Below are 20,060 nucleotides of genomic sequence, written 5' to 3'. Positions count from 1 at the left end.
AGAACACTCAAGAAAGAAATTGAAGAAGACCCAAAAAGATGGAAGACCATTCTATGCTCTTGGATCGGAAGAATAAACATTGTTAAAATGTCTCTACTGCCTAGAGCAATCTATACTTTTAATGCCATACTGATCAAAATTCCACCAGTATTTTTCAAAGAGCTGGAGCAAATAATCCTAAAATTTGTATGGAATCAAAAGAGACCCCAAATTGCTAAGGAAATGTTGAAAAAGAAAAACAAAACTGGGGGCATCACGTTACCTGATTTCAAGCTTTACTACAAAGCTGTGATCACCAAGACAGCATGGTACTGGCATAAAAACAGACACATAGACCAGTGGAACAGAGTAGAGAACCCAGTAATGGGCCCTCAACTCTATGGTCAAATAATCTTCGACAAAGCAGGAAAAAATATACAGTGGAAAAATGACAGTCTCTTCAATAAATGGTGCTGGGAAAATTGGACAGCTATATGTAGAAGAATGAAACTCGACCATTCTCTTACACTGTACACAAAGATAAACTCGAAATGGATAAAAAACCTCAATGTGAGACAGGAATCCATCAGAATCCTAGAGGAGAACATAGGCAGTAACCTCTTTGATATCAGCCACAGCAAATTCCTTTAAGATATGTCTCCAAAGGCAAAGGAAACAAAAGCGAAAATGAACTTTTAGGACTTCATCAAGATCAAAAGCTTCTGCACAGCAAAGGAAACAGTCAACAAAACAAAGAGGCAACCCATGGAATGGGAGAAGATATTTGCAAATGACAGTACAGACAAAGGGTTGATATCCAGGATCTATAAAGAACTCCTCAAAGTGAACACACACAAAACAGATAATCATGTCAAAAAATGGGCAGAAGACATGAGCAGATACTTCTCCAATGAAGACATACAAATGGCTATCAGACCCATGAAAAAATGTTCATCATCACTAGCCATCAGGGAGATTCAAATTAAAACCACATTGAGATATCACCTTACACCAGTTAGAATGGCCAAAATTAGCAAGACAGGAAACAACGGGTGTTGGAGAGGATGTGGAGAAAGGGGAACCCTCTTCCACTGTTGGTGGTAATGCAAGTTGATGCATCCACTTTGGAGAACAGTGTGGAGATTCCTTAAGATATCAAAAATAGAGCTTCCCCATGACCCTGCAATTGCAGTACCGGGTATTTACCCCAAAGATACAGATGTAGTGAAAAGAAGGGCCATCTGTACCCCAATGTTTATAGCAGCAATGGCCACGGTCGCCAAACTGTGGAAAGAGCCAGGATGCCCTTCAAAGGATGAATGGATAAAGAAGATGTGGTCCATATACACTATGGAGTATTATGCCTCCATAAGAAAGGATGAATACCCAACTTTTGTATCAACATGAATGGGAGTGGAAGAGATTATGCTGAGGGAAGTAAGTCAAGCAGAGAGAGTCAATTTTCATATGGTTTCATTTATTTGTGGAGCATAACAAATAACATGGAGGACATAGGGCGATGGAGAGGAGAAGGCTGTTGAAAGAAATTGGAAGGGGTAATGAAGCATGAAAGACTATGGACTTGAAAAACAATCTGAGGGTTTTGGAGGGGAGGGGGTGCCAGGTTGGGTGAGCTTGGTGGTGGGTATTATGGAGGGCATGTAATGCATGGAGCACTGGGTGTGGTGCATAAAGAATGAATTGTGTTATGTTGAAAAGAAATGAATAAAAATAAATTAAAAAAATAAAAAAATAACTACTCTAAATAGGAATACCAAAATGTTCCAACTAAAAGATATAGGGTACAAAAGGATAAAGAAAAGATCCATCTATATGCTTCTTTAAAGACACTCTTTTTTATTTTTTTCCTAATTTTATTTAAATTCTATTTAGTTAACATACAGGGCAATATTGGTTTCAACAGGATAATTCAGTAATTTGAGGGGAGGGTCAAGATGGCAGAGAAATAGGATACCCTGTTTCAACCAGTCTCCTAAATTGAGCTGAATATCTACCAGAACACTCTGAACACCCATGAAATCAGCCTGAGATGTAGGATTATACACTGCTGGATCTCTATGGGGGTAGAAAACCCCAGTGAAGAGGCAAAGCTGAGTGGGTATGCTTGGACTTATATGAGAGGATAAGCAGAAGTGGGAGGGAACCACCTGAAACAAACAATTGTAAAGTAATACCTCAATATGAAAGTACCCTGTGGTTGTGTACCAGCATTAACATGGAGTCTGGTTAAAAGCACTCAAAAAGAGCAAAAGACCTTAAGGGGCAACTGTTGGAATCAGGTGGTCATGGGCATGGGTCTAAGCCCACGGACACAGGACCACCACTGCTAATGACCACCCATGCCAGATAGAGTCATGTCAGAGCCTCCATGGTCCCTGAGCTCATGACTTTCTGTTGCTTGCACCACCACTTGGCTGGGCACACTCCTGACTGAACTTGAGGAGACTGGTGGGACCTCTCTAAAACCACACATTTTTGCACTCTACGCACACTGTGCAACCACGGTTAGACTGCACTCCCTGCTCTTGCCTGAGAGACTTTGGTGTGGGCTCTAACCTGTGGTCTCTAGGACCATATGAGTGTCTGGACACTCCCAGCCTTCCCCTGAAGGAACTCAACACAATTTCTGGTTGGGATCCCTCAGTGTTCCGGGTGGCATGGGTCTGGTACCCAGAATGCAGTGCCAGTAAAGGCAGCCACTAGAAGCGGGCTCCCTGGAACAATATCGCTTGCGGTTTTAGTGGCACAGGGGTGAAGAGACAAGCAGGCACATTGGACAAACCCTGAGACAGTGGCTGGGGTTGCGCACTGCCTATGGGATGTTGTGCTGTTCAGCAGAGTTTTCAGAGGGGGAGTCTGTGTGTTCTGGAAAACCCAGAGGGGAGCAAACTGAGACTTCTCTTTGAGGCACAGGTCTCAGTTCAGTTTGCTTTACAATAAACCTCCAAAAAGAAAAAGAAAAAAAAACCTCAAGAAAACAAAATCCTGAAAAACCGGTCCCCACAGAGCCCAGCCCCTTGATAGGGGGGAGGACGACTCAGCCCAAACAAGACTGACTGAAAAACAGTGCGACAGGCCCCTCCCCAAGAAGGCAAGCCAAGAGACTGAGAGGACAATCACCACAGGGTCCCCATAAAACTAAAACCGCAACATCAGCAGAAAAAAAATACTAAGCTCCCGGTATTGCCCTAAAACCAGTATATTTCATAGGTAGAGCTTTTTTAAAAAAAAAAAAAATTCATTCCACAATTCTTGTTCTTTTAATTTCTTTCATTTACCCACCATTAAAACTAGAGGTTTAATATAACATACTCCTTAACAACCTTTTAACTTGGACTTTTTTTCATATGTATACCTCTGTATTTCTTTTTCTTTTCTTTTTTCTTTTTTGTAGTACATATAGATGTAAGCTTCAAGGTAATCCTTGCTCCCTATGAAATAATGCCCTTATATATAAACCAGTTTTAATCTCCCTTTATCTCTGGAAATTTGAGTCCTTTAACAAAGATAACAAGATACAACCAGGAGGAAACAAAATAACCTTCCTCGCTTACACCCAGGATTTATAACCACCCTCCCATCTTTTCCTTCTTCTAGTATAGCTGTGTATTTTTGTCCTGGTATTATATAAATATTATTCCTGGGTTTTATTTTGACAGGCTTCTTTTTTTCCTTTCGTTCTTTCTTGTCATTTCCTTTCATTGCCTTTATTTTTTTCTTTCTCTCTTACTCTCTCTTTCTCTTTTTTCCTTTTTTCTTCCTTTTTGGTGTTGACTTCTGGTTGCTCTGAAGCATTCCAGGGTGTACCTTCCCTGGATGGTGGTTGATATATTCAGCTATAAATCCCCTCAACTACCACTCACCAAAATGACTAGGAGGAGGAACACCCAACAGAGGAAAAATTCAGAGACTGTACCCTCTCCATCAGAACTATTGGATATGGACATAAACAGTATTTTGGAAAGGTAATTCAGGGTAACAATTATCCAGCCAAAGTCTAGGTTGGAGAAAACCATTAGTGACAACATAGAATCTCTAAGGGAAGAAGTGAAAGCCGACAAGGAAGAAGTTAAAATGCTATCAGTGAAATACAATCTAATCTAAATACTCTATGAAGTAGGGTAACAGAGGCAGAAGATAAAATTAGTGATCTAAAGGACAAAATGATAGAGATAAAGGATCAGGAGGAGGCCTGAAACAAACAGCTTCAGAGCCATGAAAACAGAATGAGGGAAATAAATGATGTCATGAAACATCCCAAAGTCAGAATTATTGGGATACCCGAGGGAGTGGAGAAAGATAGAAGACTAGAAGATAGAGTTGAACAAATTCTGGATGAAATTTTTCCCAGTCTGGGGAATGGAACCAGTGTTCGTGTCCTAGAGACAGAAAGAACACCCCCCCCCAAGATCAATGACTCTCAAAAGAACTTGAGGCACTTAATTGTGAAACTGATGAATAATAATATTAGACAAGAGCTTCTGAGGGCACCGAGGTGGAAGAGATTCCTTACATAGAGAGGAAGGCCCATCAGAATAACTTTAGACCTGTCCACAGAAACCTGGCAAGTGAGAAAGGGCTGACAAGACATATTGAGGGCACTAAATGAGAAGAACATACAGCCAAGAATACTTTATCCAGCAAGACTGACATTCAAAATGGATGGGGAGATAAAGAGCTTCCAAGACCGGCAAGGTAAAAAAGAGTACGTGACCATCAAGCCAGCACTACAAGAAATATTAAGGGGTTTTCTATAAAAGAAGAAAGAACCCAAGAGTGACATAGAGCAGAAATTTACAGAGACAATCTGTAGAAACAAGGACTTCACAGGCAACACGAGGTCAATAAAAAAGCATCTTTCAATAATCGTGCTCAACCTAAATGGCCTAAATGCTCCCATAAAACAGCACTAGGTTGCAGATTGGATAAAACGACAGGACCTGTCCATATGCTGTTTTCAAGAGACACATTTGGAACCCAAAGATAACATCCAGACTGAAACTGAAGGAATGGAGAACCATCTTTCATGTCAATGGGCCTCAAAAGAAACCTGGGGTAGCAATTCTCATCTCAGATAAATTAGATTTTAAGCTAAAGACTGTAGTCAGAGATACAAAAGGACACTACATCATTCTTAAAGTATCTATCCACCAAGATCTAACAACTGTAAATATTTATGGGAGCAGCCAACTACATAAGACAACAGTTAATCAAGATAAGGGTCATATTGATATGAATACATTAACTGTGGGAGATCTTAAATGCCACTCTCAGCAATAGATTGATCATCCAAGCAGAAAAATGATAGAGAAACAAGAGCTTTGAATGAAATACTGGACCAGATGGACCTCATAGATATATACAGAACATTCCACCCCCCCAAAACAGAATACTCATTCTTCTCAAAGTGACATGGAACCCTCCCCAGAATAGACCACATATTGGGTCACAAATCAGGGCTCAACCAATACCTAAAAACTGAGATTATTCCCTGCATATTCTCAGACCACAGTGCTTTGGAACTGGAACTCAACCACAAGTAAAAGTTTGGAAGGGACTCAAACACCTGGAAGCTAAAGTCCACTCAGCTTAAGAATGTTTGGATCAACCAGGAAATCAAAGAAGAATCTTAATTCATGGAATCCAATGAGAATGATAACACATCAGTCCAAAACCTATGGGATATAGCAAAGGTCATCCTAAAGGGGAAACACATAGCCATCCAAGTCTGACTAAAAAAAAAAAATGAAAATTCCAGAATACACAAGCTCTCTTTACACCTTAAAGAACTGGAAAATCAACAACAAATTAAGCCAACCCCATGCAAAAGAAAGGAAATAATCAAAATTAGAGCATAGATCAATGAGTTGAAACTAGAGGTACAGTAGAACACATCAATGAAACTATAAGCTGGTTTTTGGAAAGAATCAATACAACTCTGAAAAACAATCTGAGGGGTTTGAAGCGGCGGGGGTGGGAGGTTGGGGGAACCAGGTGGTGGGTATTAGAGAGGGCACGGATTGCATGGAGCACTGGGTGTGGTGCAAAAACAAGGAATACTGTTATGTTGAAAATAAAAATAATAAATAAAAATTTTAAAAAAATTTTAAAAAAAGAAAAATGATTGGCCAAACTAATCCAAAGAAAAGAGAGAGGACACAAATTAATTAAACTATGAATGAAAAGGCAGAGATCACAACCAACACCAAGGAAATAAAAACAATCCTCAGAAATTATTATCAACAGATATATGCCAATAAGTTAAGCAACTAGAAGAAATGGATGCATTCCTGGAAACCTACAAACTTCCAAGACTAAATCAGGAAAAAATTGAAAACCTGAATTGACCAATATCTACCAAAGACATTGAAGCAGCAATCAAGAAACTCCCATAAAACAAGAGCCCAGGACCTGACGGATTCCCTGCAGAATTCTACCACACATTCAAGGAAGAAATTGGACCTATTCTCCTGAAGCTGTTTCAAAAAAACAGAAACAGAAGGAAAACTTCAAGAATCTTTCTATGAAGTTAACATTACCCTGATTCCCAAACCAGGAAATTACCCCATCCAAAAGAAGAATTTCAGACCAATATCCCTGATGAATATGGATGCCAAGATTCTCAACAGGATCCTAGCTAATAGATTCTAACAATACATTAAAAAGATTATCCACCATGACCAGGTGGGATTTATCCCTGGCCTGCAACGGTATTCAACATTCCTAAATTTATCAATGTTATAGAACAAATCAATAAGAGAAGAGAAAAGAACCACATGGCCCTCTCAACTGATGCAGAAAAAGCATTTAACAAGATACAGCATCTGATCCTACTTAACACTTTGAAGTATAAGGATAGAGGGAACATTCCTCAACTTCATAAAATCTACCAATAAGAAACCCACAGTGAATATCATTCTCAATGGAGAAAAGCTGACAGCCTAGGGAATACAAGGATGTCCACTCTCACCACTGTTGTTCAACAGTCCTAGCAACAGCAATCAGACAACAAAGAGAAATAAAACGTATTCAAATTGGCAATGAAGAAGTCAATGTCTCTCTCTTCGCAGATGACATGATACTTTATCTGGAAAACCAAAAGACTCCACCCCCAAACTATTAGAATTCATACAGCAATTCAGTAACGTGGCAGTATACAAAGTCAATGTACAGAAATAAGTTGCTTTCTTATACACTAACAATGAAAATACAGGAAGGGAGATTAGAGAATCGATTCCATTTACCAAGAACCATAAGATACCTGGGAATAAACCTAACCAAAGAGGTAAAGGATCTATACTAATGGAACTACAGAACAATCATGAAAGTAATTGAAGAAGACACAAAAAGATGGAATAGCATTCCATGCTCATGGATTGGAAGAATAAATACTGTTAAAATGTCTATACTACTTAAAGCAATCTATACTTTCAATGCCATTCTGATCAAAATTCCAACATTTCAATATTCAAAATTCAATATTTCGAAGTGCTGGAACAAACAATCCTAAAATTTGTATGGAAGCACAAAAGACACTGAATTGCTAAGGAAATGTAGAAAAAGAAAAGCAAAACTGGGGGCATCACGTTGCCTAACTTCAAGCTTTACTACAAAGCTGTGATCACCAAGACACAGTGATACTGGCACAAAAAACACATAGACAAGTGGAACAGAGTAGAGACCCCAGATATGGACCCTCAACTTGATGGTCAAATAATCTTTACAAAGGAGGAAAAAATATACAATAGAAAAAACACCGCCTCTTCAATAAATTGTGCTGGGAAAATTGGACAGCTATGTAGAGAAGAATCAACCTTGACCAATCTCTTCCACCATACACAAAGATAAACCTGATATGGATAAGAGATCATAATGTGAGACAGGAATCCATCAGAATCCTAGAGAAGAACATAGAAAGTAACCTCTTGGTTACTTGGAATTTGGCCACAGCAACTTCTTTCCAGATATGACTCCAAAGGCAAAGGAAACAAAAACGAAAATGAACTTTTGGGACTTCTTCAAGATCAAAAGCTTCTGCACAGCAAAGAAAACAGTCAACAAAACAAAGAGGCAACCCACAGAATGGGAGAAGATATTAACAAATGACACTACAGACAAAGGGGTGATATCCAAGATCTATAAAGAACTTCTCAAACTCAAAACTAAGAAAAACAGATAGTCACATCAACAAATGAGGAAATGACATGAACAGACACTTTCCCAAAGAAGACATGCAAATTACGAACAGACACATGAAAAAATTCTCATCATCATTAGCAATCAGGAAAATTCATATCAAAACCACATTGAGATACCAACTTACACCAGTTAGAATGGTCAAAATTAACAAGACGAGAAACAACAAGTGTTGGAGAGGATGTGGAGAAAGGGGAACCTTCTTACACTGTGGGAATGGAAGTTGGTGCAGCCACTTTGGAAAACAATGTGGAGATTCTTTAAGAAATTAAAAATAGAGCTACCCTATGACCCTGCAATTGCACTACTAGGTAGTTACTGAAAAGATACAGATGTAGTTAAAAGAAGGGCCTGTGATGATGAACATTTTTTCATGTGTCTGATAGCCATTTGTATGTCTTCATTGGAGAAGTGCCTGTTCATATCTTCTGCCCATTTTTTGATATGATTATCTGTTTTGTGTGTGTTGAGTTTGAGGAGTTCTTTATAGATCCTGGATATCAACCTTTTGTCTGTACTGTCATTTGCAAATATCTTCTCCCATTCTGTGGGTTGCCTCTTTGTTTTCTTGACTGTTTCCTTTGCTGTGCAGAAGCTTTTGATTTTGATGAAGTCCCAAAAGTTCATCTTTGCTTTTGTTTCCTTTGCCTTTGGACACATATCTTGAAAGAAGTTGCTGTGGCTGATATCGAAGAGATTACTGCCCATGTTCTCCTCTAGGATTCTGATTGATTCTTCTCTCATGTTGAGGTCTTTTATCCATTTTGAGTTTGTTTTTGTGTACAGTGTAAGAGAATGGTCAAGTTTCATTCTTCTACATATAGCTGTCCAGTTTTCCCAGCACCATTTATTGAAGAGACTGTCTTTTTTCCACTGTATATCTTTTCCTGCTTTGTCGAAGATTATTTGCCCATAGAGTTGAGGGTCCATATCTGGGCTCTCTACTCTGTTCCACTGGTCTATGTGTCTGTTTTTATGCCAGTACCATGCTGTCTTGGTGATCACAGCTTTGTAGTAAAGCTTGAAATCAGGTAATGTGATGCCCCCAGTTTTATTTTTGTTCTTCAACATTTCCTTAGTGATTCGGGGTCTCTTCTGATTCCATACAAATTTCTGGATTATTTGCTCCAGCTCTTTGAAAAATACCGGTGGAATTTTGATCGGAATGGTATTAAAAGTATAGATTGCTCTAGGCAGTAGAGACATTTTAACAATGTTTATTCTTCCGATCCAAGAGCATGGAATGGTCTTCCATCTTTTTGTGTCTTCTTCAAGAGATTCAAATTAAAGCCACATTGAGATATCACCTTACACCAGTTAGAATGGCCAAAATTAGCAAGACAGGAAACAACATGTGTTGGAGGGGATGTGGAGAATGGGGAACCCTCTTACACCGTTGGTAGGAATGCAAGTTCGTGCAGCCACTTTGGAGAACAGTGTGGAGATTCCTCAAGAAATTAAAAATAGAGCTTCCCTATGACCCTGCCATTGCACTACTGGGTATTGACCCCAAAGATACAGATGTAGTGAAAAGAAGGGCCATCTGTACTCCAATGTTTATAGCAGCAATGGCCACGGTTGCCAAACTGTGGAAAGAACCAAGATGCCCTTCAATGGACGAATGGATAAAGAAGATGTGGTCCATATACACTATGGAGTATTATGCCTCCATCAGAAAGGATGAATACCCAACTTTTGTAGGAACATGGATGGGACTGGAAGAGATTATGCTGAGTGAAATAAGTCAAGCAGAGAGAGTCAGTTATCATATGGTTTCACTTATTTGTGGAGCATAACAAATAGCATGGAGGACATGGGGAGTTAGGAGAAGGGAGTTCGGGGAAATTGGAAGGGGAGGTGAACAATGAGAGACTATGGACTCTGAAAAACAATCTGAAGGGTTTGAAGAGGTGGGGGGGTGGGAGGGTGGGGGAATCAGGTGGTGGGTATTAGAGAGGGCACGGATTGCATGGAGCACTGGGTGTGGTACAAAAACAATGAATACTGTTATGCTGAAAATAAATTTAAAAAAGGAAAAAAAATTAAAAAATAAAATGGAAGGCAAAAAAAAATGGTAAGTGTTCAAAAAAAAAAAAGGGGGGGGGCCATCTCTACCGCAATGTTTATTGCATCAATGGCCACAGTGTCAAACTGTGGAAGGAGTCATGATGCCCTTCAAAAGATGAATGGATGAAAAAAAATATGGTCTATATATACAATGGGATATTATGCCTCCATCAGAAAGGAAGAATACCCAACTTTTGTATCAACATGGACGGGACTGAAGGAGAAAATGCTGAGTGAAATAAATCAAGCAGAGATAGTAAATTATCATGGGATTTCACTTACTTGTGGAGCATAAGGAGTAACACGGAGGAAATTGGGAGAAGGAGAGGAGAACAGTGTTAGGGATAATTGGAGGGGGAGATGAAGCATGAGAGACTGTGGATTCAGAAACCAACTGAGGGTTTTGGAGGGGAGGGGTGGGGGTTTTGGGTGAACTTTGTGGTGAGTATTAAGGAGTGCACGTATTGCATGGAACACTGGGTGTGTTGCATAAACAATGAATCTTGGAACAATGAAAAAATAAAGTTTAAAAAAGCAAGAAAGGAAAATAATGGACCCCATAAAAAAATTAAAATTGAAATAGGATAAATAACAACCAACATCAAACAGAAGCAAACAACTATAAAAGAATCTTATGAAAAACTGTAGGTCAAGAATTGGGAGAAATGGGTTAATTCCTAAAAACACATAAATGACCAAAACTGAAACAGGAAGAAATAGAAAAGTTGAACAGACAAATAACCACTCATAAAATTGAAGAAGTAATCAAAAAGCTCCAAAGAAGTAAAAGCCCTAGGTCAGAGAGAGTCTCAGGAGAAGTCTATGAAACACTGAAAGAAGAGTTAGTACTTATTTTTCTCAACCCATTCTAAACCTCACAAATGGAAGGGAAACTTACAAGTTCATTCTATTAGTCCACCGTTACTCTGATACCAGAGCCAGATCAAGATTCTACTACAAAAGGGAACTACAGGTCAATATCTCTGATAAACATGGATGCAAAAATTCTCAACAAAATATTAGCAAATCAAATCCATCAGGACATTAAAAGAATCATTCAGCACAATCAAGTGGGATTTATGCATATGCTGCAAGGGTGGTTTAATATTCACAAATCAATCAATATGATATACCATATTAATAAGAAAAAGATAAGAGCCATATGATCCTCTCAATAGATACAGTAAGAGGGAACATACCTCAACATACAAATGCCATATGTGATAAACCCACAGCAAATATCTTCAATCATGAAAAAACTGAGAGCTTTTCCTCTACATTCTAGGAAAATAGAAGAATGCCCACTCTCAGCAATGTTATTTAATACGGTCCTGGAAGACATAGCCTCAGCAATCAGACAAGGAAAAGAAATAAAACACATCCAAACTGGCATGGAAGAAGTCATGCTTTCTCTATTTATAGAGGACGTAATATTCTGTGTAAAAAAAAACAAAAGAGTCTACCAAAAAATTGATAAAACTAATACTTGAATTCAACACAGTCACAAGATATAAAATCAACATACAGAAATTTGTTGCATTCTATACATCAATAAAGAAGCAGTAGAAAGAGAAAACAAAGAATCAATCCAATCTAAGTAGCACTAAAAACCATAAAATACCTAGGAATAAACCTAAGCACAAAGTCAAAATATCCATACTCTGAAAAATATAAACTGCTGATGAAAGAAATTGAAGAGGACAGAAAGAAATGGAAACACATTTCATACTCATGCATTGGTAGAAAAAATATTGTAAAATGTCTATATTGCTAAAGGCAATCTACACATTTAATGCAATCCCTATCAAAATACCAAGAGCAGCAATGCCTTGCAAGACACCTCTCCAAAGGCAAGGGAAACAAAAGGAAAAATGAACTATTGGGACGTCGTCAAGATGACAAGGTTCTGCATGGCAAGGGGAATATTCAACGAAACTAAAAGGCAACCTACAGAATGGGAGAAGATATTTGCAAATGCCATAACTGATAAAAGCCTGGTATCCACGACCTATAAAGAACTTTTCACACTCAACACCCCAAAAAACCACAAATAATCCAGTGAAGAAATGGGCAGAGGACATGAATAGACAATTGTTCAAAGAAGACATACAAATAGCTAACAGTCACATGAAAAAAAAAAGTGCTCCACATCATTTGTCATCAGAGAACTACAAGTCACAACCACAATGAAGTACTACATTACAACTGTTATAATGGCTAAATTAAAAAGGCATGTAACAACAAATGTTGGTGAGGATGTGAAGAAAGGGGAATACTCTTACACTCTTGGTGGGAATGTAAGCTGGTTCAGCCACTCTAGAAGACAGTATGGAGTTTCCTCAAGAAGTCAAAAATAGAGCTACCCTACAATCCAGCAATTGAGTTACTAGGTATTTACCTCAAAGATACAAACACAGTGAAAAGAAGGGGAACCTGCCCCTCAATGTTCATAACAACCATGTCCACAATAGCCAAATGATGGAAGGAGTGAGATGTCCTTTAACAGATGAATGGATAAAGAAATGGCTCATATATACAATGGAATATTACTCAGCTATCAGAAACAATGAATTGGCAAGATGGCAAAGAAGTAGAAGACCTAAATTTCGGCTGGTCTCAGGAATTCAGCTAGTTATCAAACCACTGTGAACACTTACAAACTCAACATAAGATCAAAGAGAAGAATAGCAACAATTCTAGGAACAGAAAAATTGACAACTTTCTGGAAGGTAGGATGTGCAGAGAAGTGAATCTGAGGCAATATATGGGAAAATAGACCACAGCAAAGGGAGCCTCCATCAGCTGGCTATGAGCAAGTGATAGAGAAGAGGAGCACAAAATCAGAACTTTTAGAAATCTGTTCCACTGAGGGATGTCACTCCAGTGGTTAAGTGAGGTATGGAGCCTTCACTGGAACAGTGTGGTCTTAGGACCCTCGGGGTTACAGAAATACCAGTGGTGCTTGAGTGCAGAGGAGCTCCCAGTTATCAAAGCAGGGAAGCTGGCTGCAAAGTTGGAGCTGAGACGTGGGCTCTCAGTTCAGGGTTTCCATAAACCATGATCTGAGGCCAACTCAGGAAACTACTCTTTGAGCAGGAACCCCACAAGTGGCAGATCAAGGGAGACCACACCCTTCCTCTACCTGGAGGAGTGGTGTGGGAATTCGCTTCAGGAATCTGCCTGGTTTGGAGACAAAAAACGGGGCTGTGTGCAAGAGATAGAAAACTCTGTCACAGGCTGGGTGAGTGTGGATTGTGGCCAGAAACCAGGGAGACAGGAGTGATTGACTCCTTTTCTCTGAGGGCTCACTGAAGAGGGGGGCCCTGAGCTCTTGGCTCCTCTGGGGCTAGATATTGGGAGGCCACCATTTTCATTCTCATTCTCCATAGCTGTACAGAAATCTTTCAGGAAACAAAAGCTACCAAGTGCGAACCCAAGCAGAATGCTTAGCCAAGCCCCTGGCAAAAGTGGTGCAATTCTACCTCAGACAAAGACATTTGAGAAACACTGCAAAAAGCCTTCCCCAGAAAATCAGCAAGAAATACAGCCAAGACCAAGTTTGCTGATTGATGAGAACTACAAAACACCAGCACTAGGGGAATACAGCACATAGAATTCATGTCTTTTTTCCTATAATTCATTACTCTTTCAAAGTTAAAGTTTTTTAAAATTTTCATTATTTTTTCCTTTCTCTATTCTTCTTGAAATTTTCCTCTTTCCTACTTTAATGTATTTTAACTATTTTATAAACACCTTTCCAAAAATATTTTTGAATTTTCATTTTTATAGTCATATTCTATCCCTTCTTTGTATTTAACCTTATTTTTTATACATATAAGTTTTTCTTTCTTAAAAATTTTGGGATATAGTTTCTTCTAACAGACCAAAATATACTCTAAGTCCAGCATATGTCTTTGTTCTAGTCTCCAGCCTGATCAACTTCTCTCCTTCATTCTCTTCTACCAACTTCTTATCAATTCCTTTTTAAAAATCTTTTTAAATTTTCATCCTTACATGTATAGACCATCCCTTCATTGTGTTTACCCTTATCTTAGTATACATATAAGTTTTTCTTTCTTTAAAATTTGGGGAGGCAGTTTCTTCTAACAGAAGAAAATACACCCAACACTAAGTGGGGCTCTGTTCTATTCACCAGCCTAAACGTATTTTTTTTTTCCTTTCTTCCCACCCCCCTCCAGTTTCTGGTCTCTTCTAATTTGCATAGTGTATATTTTTCTGGGGTTATTGCTACTATTTTACCATTTTGTTCACTCATCTATTCTTCTCTGCACGAAATGACAAAGAAGAAAAAATAAACCCCAAAAAAAAAAAAAAAAAAGGCAGTACCAGCTGCTAAGTAGGTACCTAATCAATACGGACATTAGTAAGATGTCAGAACTAGAGTTCAGAATGACAATTATAAAGGTGATAGTTCGGCATGGAAAAAGCATAGAAGATACTACAAAATCCCTTTCTGCAGAAGTAAAATACCTTTTTGGAGAAGTAAAAGAACTAAACCCTAACCAAGTTGAAATCAAAAAAAGGTATTAATAAGGTGCAATCAAAAATGGTGGCTCTTATTCCTAGGATGAATGAGGCAGAAGAGAGAATAAATAATACAGAAGAACAAAGGATGGAGAATAAAGAAGCTGAGAAAAATAGAGATAAATAAACACTAGATCACAAGGGGAAATTTCAAGAGATAAGTGATACCATAAGATGAGATAATATTAGAATAATTGGGATCCCAGAAAAAGAAGGAGGGAGGTGGTAGAAGGTCTATTGGAGCACATTATAGCAGAGGACTCCCTAATGTGGGGAAGGAAACAAACATCAAAATCCAGGAGGCACAGAAAACCACCCTCAAAACAAATAAAAATAGGTCCACACCCCATCATCTAATAATAAAACTTACAAGTCTCAGAAACAAAGAGAAAATCCTGAAATCCACTCAGGATGAGAGGTCTGTAACATACAAGGTAGAAATATTAGATTGGCAGCAGACCTATCCACAGAACCCTGGAAAGCCAGAAAGGACTGACATGACATATTCAGAGCACTATATGAGAAAAATATGCAGCCTAGAATACTATATCCAGCTAAGTGGTCATTTAAAATAGAATGAGAGATAAAAAAGCTTCCAAGACAAATAAAAAATAAAAGAATTTGCAAATGCCAAGCCAGCCTTACAGGAAATATTGAAAGGGGTCCTCTAAGCAAAGAGAGAGCCTGAAAGCAACAGACCAGAAAGGAAAAGAGACACACACAGTAACAGTCACCTTACAGGCAATAAAATGGCACTAAATTCATGTCTTTCAATAGTTACCCTGAATGTAAACGGGCTATATGCCCCAATCAAAAGACATAAGGTATCAGAATGGATTAAAAAAAAAAAAACCATCGATGCGGTGTCTTCAAGAAACTCATTTTAAACTCAAAGTCACCTCCAGATTTAAAAAGAAGGGGTGGAAAACAATTTACCATGCTAATGGACATCAAAAGAAAGCTGAGTGGCAATCCTTATATCAGATCAATTAGATTTTAAACCAAAGAATATAATAAGAAACGAGAAAGGATTCTATATCATACTTAAAGCATCTGTCCAACAAGAAGATCTAACAATTTTAAATATCTATGCCCCTAACATGGGAGCAGCCAATTATATAAACTAATTAACAAATTCAAAGAAACACATCAACAATAATACAATAATAGTAGAGGACGTTATTACCTTCCTCACTGAAATGGACAGGTTATCTAAGCAAAAGATCAACAAGGAAATAAAGGCCTTAAATATCATACTGGAACAGATGGACATCACAGAAATATTCAGAACATTCCATGCCAGAGCAACAGAATACACATTCTTCTCTAGTGTACATGGAACATTCTCCAGAATAGATCACATTCTGGGTCACAAATCAGGTCTCAACCAGTACCAAAAGGCTGGGATCATTCCCTGCATATTTTCAGACCACAATGCTTTGAGCCAAGAATACAACCACAAGAGGAAAGTTGGAAAGAACTCAAATACATGGAGGCTAAAGATCATCCTACTAAAGAATGAATGGGTCAACCAGGAAATTAAATAAGAATTTTTTAAAAATCATGGAAACAAATGAAAATGAAAACACAACCGTTCAAAGTATTTGGGACACAGCAAAGGCAGTTCTGAGAGGAGAGTGTATAGTGATACAAGCCTTTCTCAAGAAACAAGAGAGGTCTCAAGTACACAACCTAAACCTACACCTAAAGGAGCTGGAGAAAGAACAACAAAGGAAGCCTAAACCCAGCAGGAGAAGAGAAATCATAAAGATCAGTGGAGAAATCAATGAAATAGGAACCAAAAGGACAGTAGAACAAATCAAAGAATCTAGGAGCTGTTTCTTTGCAAGAATTAATAAGATTGATAAACCCCTGGCCAGACTTATCAAAAAGAAAAGAGAAAGGACCCAAATAAATAAAATCATGAATGAAAGAGGAAAGATCACAACCAACACCCAAGAAATACAAACAATTATAAGAACATATTATGAGCAACTATACACCAGCAAATTTGACAATCTGGAAAAAATGGATGCATTCCTAGAGAGATATAAACTACCAAAACTGAATCAGGAAGAAAGAGAAAACCTGAACAGACCCATAACCAGTAAGAAGATTGAAGCAGGCATCAAAAAATCTCTAAACAAACAAGAGCCCAGGGCCAGATGGCTTCCCAGAGGAATTCTACCAAACATTTAAAATGATTTAATACCTATACTCCTGAAAGTGTTCCTAAAAAATAGAAATGGAAGGAAAATTTCCAAACTCATATTATGAGGCCAGCATTACCTTGATCCCCAAACCAAAGACCCCATCAAAAAGGAGAATTATAGACCAATGTCCCTGATGAACACGGATGCAAAAATTCTCACTAAAATACTAGACAATAAAATTAAATTAAATTTTAAAAAAATATGTAGATGAGCTTCAAAATACATGAAGCTGATAAAGGAATAATGGTTGTAAAATAGTGACTTATGAACCATTTATTTCCAACCAATCCATTTTAGTAAATTTTACTAAATTTAGTAAATTTACTAAATCCATTTTAGTAAATTAGTCCTTAGAAAGTGTCTTCTACTGTATGGTGGCTAACATAACATAATAAGAATAAATTTTTTTTTTAATTTGTCAGAGAGAGAGGGAGAGAGAGCAAGCACAGGCAGACAGAATGGCAGGCAGAGACAGAGGGAGAAGCAGGCTCCCCGCCAAGCAAGGAGCCTGATGTGGGACTCGATCCCAGGACGCTGGGATCATGACCTGAGCCGAAGGCAGCTGCTTAACCAACTAAGCCACCCAGGCGTCCCCATAATAAGAATAAAATTTAAAAAAATACTAGCCAAAGGGATCCAACAGTACATTAAAAGGATTATTCACCACTACCAGGCTATATTTATTCCTGGTCTGCAAGGTTGGTTCAACATCCGCAAATCAATCAATGTGATACAATACATTAATAAAAGAAAGAACAAAAAACATATGACACTCTAAATAGATGCTGAAAAAACATATGACCAAGTACAGCATTCTTTCTTAATCAAAACTCTTCACAGTGTAGGGATAGAGGTTATATACCTCAATATCATAAAAGCCATCTATGAAAAAACCCAGCAAATATTACTCTCAATGGGGGAAAACTGATAGCTTTTCCCCTAAGGTCAGGAACACAGCAGGGACGTCCACTATCACCACTGTTATTCAATACAGTACAGGAAATTCTAGCCTCAGCAATCAGACAACAAAAAGAAGTAAAAGGCATCCTAACTGGCAAAGAAGAAGTCAAATTCTCACTCTTTGCAGATGATATGATACTTTATGTGGAAAACCCAAAAGACTCCACCCCAAAACTGCTAGAACTCATACAAAAATTCAGTAAAGTGTCTGGATATAAAATCAATGCACAGAAATCTTGCATTTCTATACACCAACAGTAAGACAGAAGAAAGAGAAATTAAGGGGTCAACCCCATCTACAATTGGACCCAAAACCATAAGATACCTAGGAATAAACTTAAGATGTAATCCATATACACTATGGAGTATTATGCCTCCATCAGAAAGGATGCAACTTTTTCAGCAACATGGACGGGACTGGAAGAGATTATGTTGAGTGAAATAAGTCAAGCAGAGAAAGTCAATTATCATATGGTTTCACTTATTTGTGGAGCATAACAAATAGCATGGAGGACAAGGGGAGATGGAGAGGCGAAGGGAGTTGAGGGCAATTGGAAGGGGAGGTGAACCATGAGAAACTATGGACTCTGAAAAACAATCTAAGGGTTTTGAAGGGGCAGGGGTGGGAGGTTGGGGGATCCAGGTGGTCGGTATTGTAGACGGCACGGATTTCATGGAGCACTGGGTGTGGTGCAAAAATAAAGAATACTGTTATGCTGAAAAAATAAAAAATTTTAAAAAAAGATCAAAAGCTTTTGCACAGGAAAGGAAATAGTCAACAAAACCAAAATACAGCTGACAGATTGGGAGAAGATATTTGCAGTGGACATATCAGATAAAGGGCTAGTATCCAAAATCTATAAAGAACTTATCAAACTCAACACCAGAAGAACAAATAATCCAATCAAGAAATGGGCAGAAGACATGAACAGACATTTCTGCAGAGAAGACATCCAAATGGCCAGCAGACACGTGAAAAATTGTTCAAAATCACTTGGTATCGACCCATGAGAGACTGTGGACTCTGAGGAACTAACTGAGGGTTTTGGAGGGGAGGGGGTGGGAGGTTGGGTGAGCCTGGTGGTGGGTATTTTGGAGGGCATGTATTGCGTGGAATGCTGGGTGTGGTGCATAAACAATAAATTCTGGAACACTGAAAGGAAATTTAAAAAATAAAAATTAAAAAAAAAATCACTTAGCATCAGGGAAATACAAATCAAAGCCACAGTGAGATACCACGTCACAGCCGTCAGAAAGGCTAAAATTATGAGTCAGGAAATGACAGGAGTTGGCGAGAATTCAGAGAAAGTGGAACACTCCTACACTGTTGGTGGAAATGCAAGCTGGTGCAGCCACTCTGGAAAACAGTATGGAGGTTCCTCAAAATGTTGAAAATAGAGCTACCCTATGACCCAGCAATTGCACTACTGAGTAATTACACTGAACATACAAATGTAATGATCTGAAGGAGCACAGGCACCTGAATGTTTACAGAAGCAATGTCCACAGTAGCCAAACTATGGAAAGAACCTAGATGCCCATCAACAGATCAATGGATAAAGAAGATGTGATATAGATATACAATGGAATACTATGCAGCCATCAGAAAAAAAGAAATCTTGCCATTGCAGTGATGTGGATGGAACTAGAGTGTATCAGGCTAGGCAAAATAAGTCAATTAGAGAAAGACAATTATATGATCTCACTGATATGAAGAATTTGAGAAAGAAGACAGAGGATCATAGGGGAAGGGAGGGAAAAATGAAGCAAGATGAAAACAGAGAGGGAGACAAACTGTAAGAGACTTTTAATCTCAGGAAACAAACTGAAGGTTTCTGGAGGGGTGAGGATTGGGAGGGATGGGGTGGCTGAGTGATGGACATTAAGGAAGGTATGTGCTATGACGAGTACTGTGACTTGTGTAAAACTGATGAATCACAGGCTTGTACCCCTCAAACAAATAATACATTATATATTAGTAAAAAAATGAATGCCTACCATTTACATCGACATGGATGAAACTGGAGGGCATTATGCTAAGTGAAATAAGTTAATCAGAGAAAGACAATTATCATATGA

The sequence above is a fragment of the Enhydra lutris genome, unplaced genomic scaffold, assembly GCF_002288905.1.
Source record: "Enhydra lutris kenyoni isolate GAN:26980312 unplaced genomic scaffold, ASM228890v2 scaffoldscaffold105, whole genome shotgun sequence".
NCBI classification, from domain to species: Eukaryota; Metazoa; Chordata; class Mammalia; order Carnivora; family Mustelidae; genus Enhydra; species Enhydra lutris.
The sequence above is the reverse complement of the archived record's forward strand: the minus strand, read 5'-3'. Positions refer to the sequence as shown.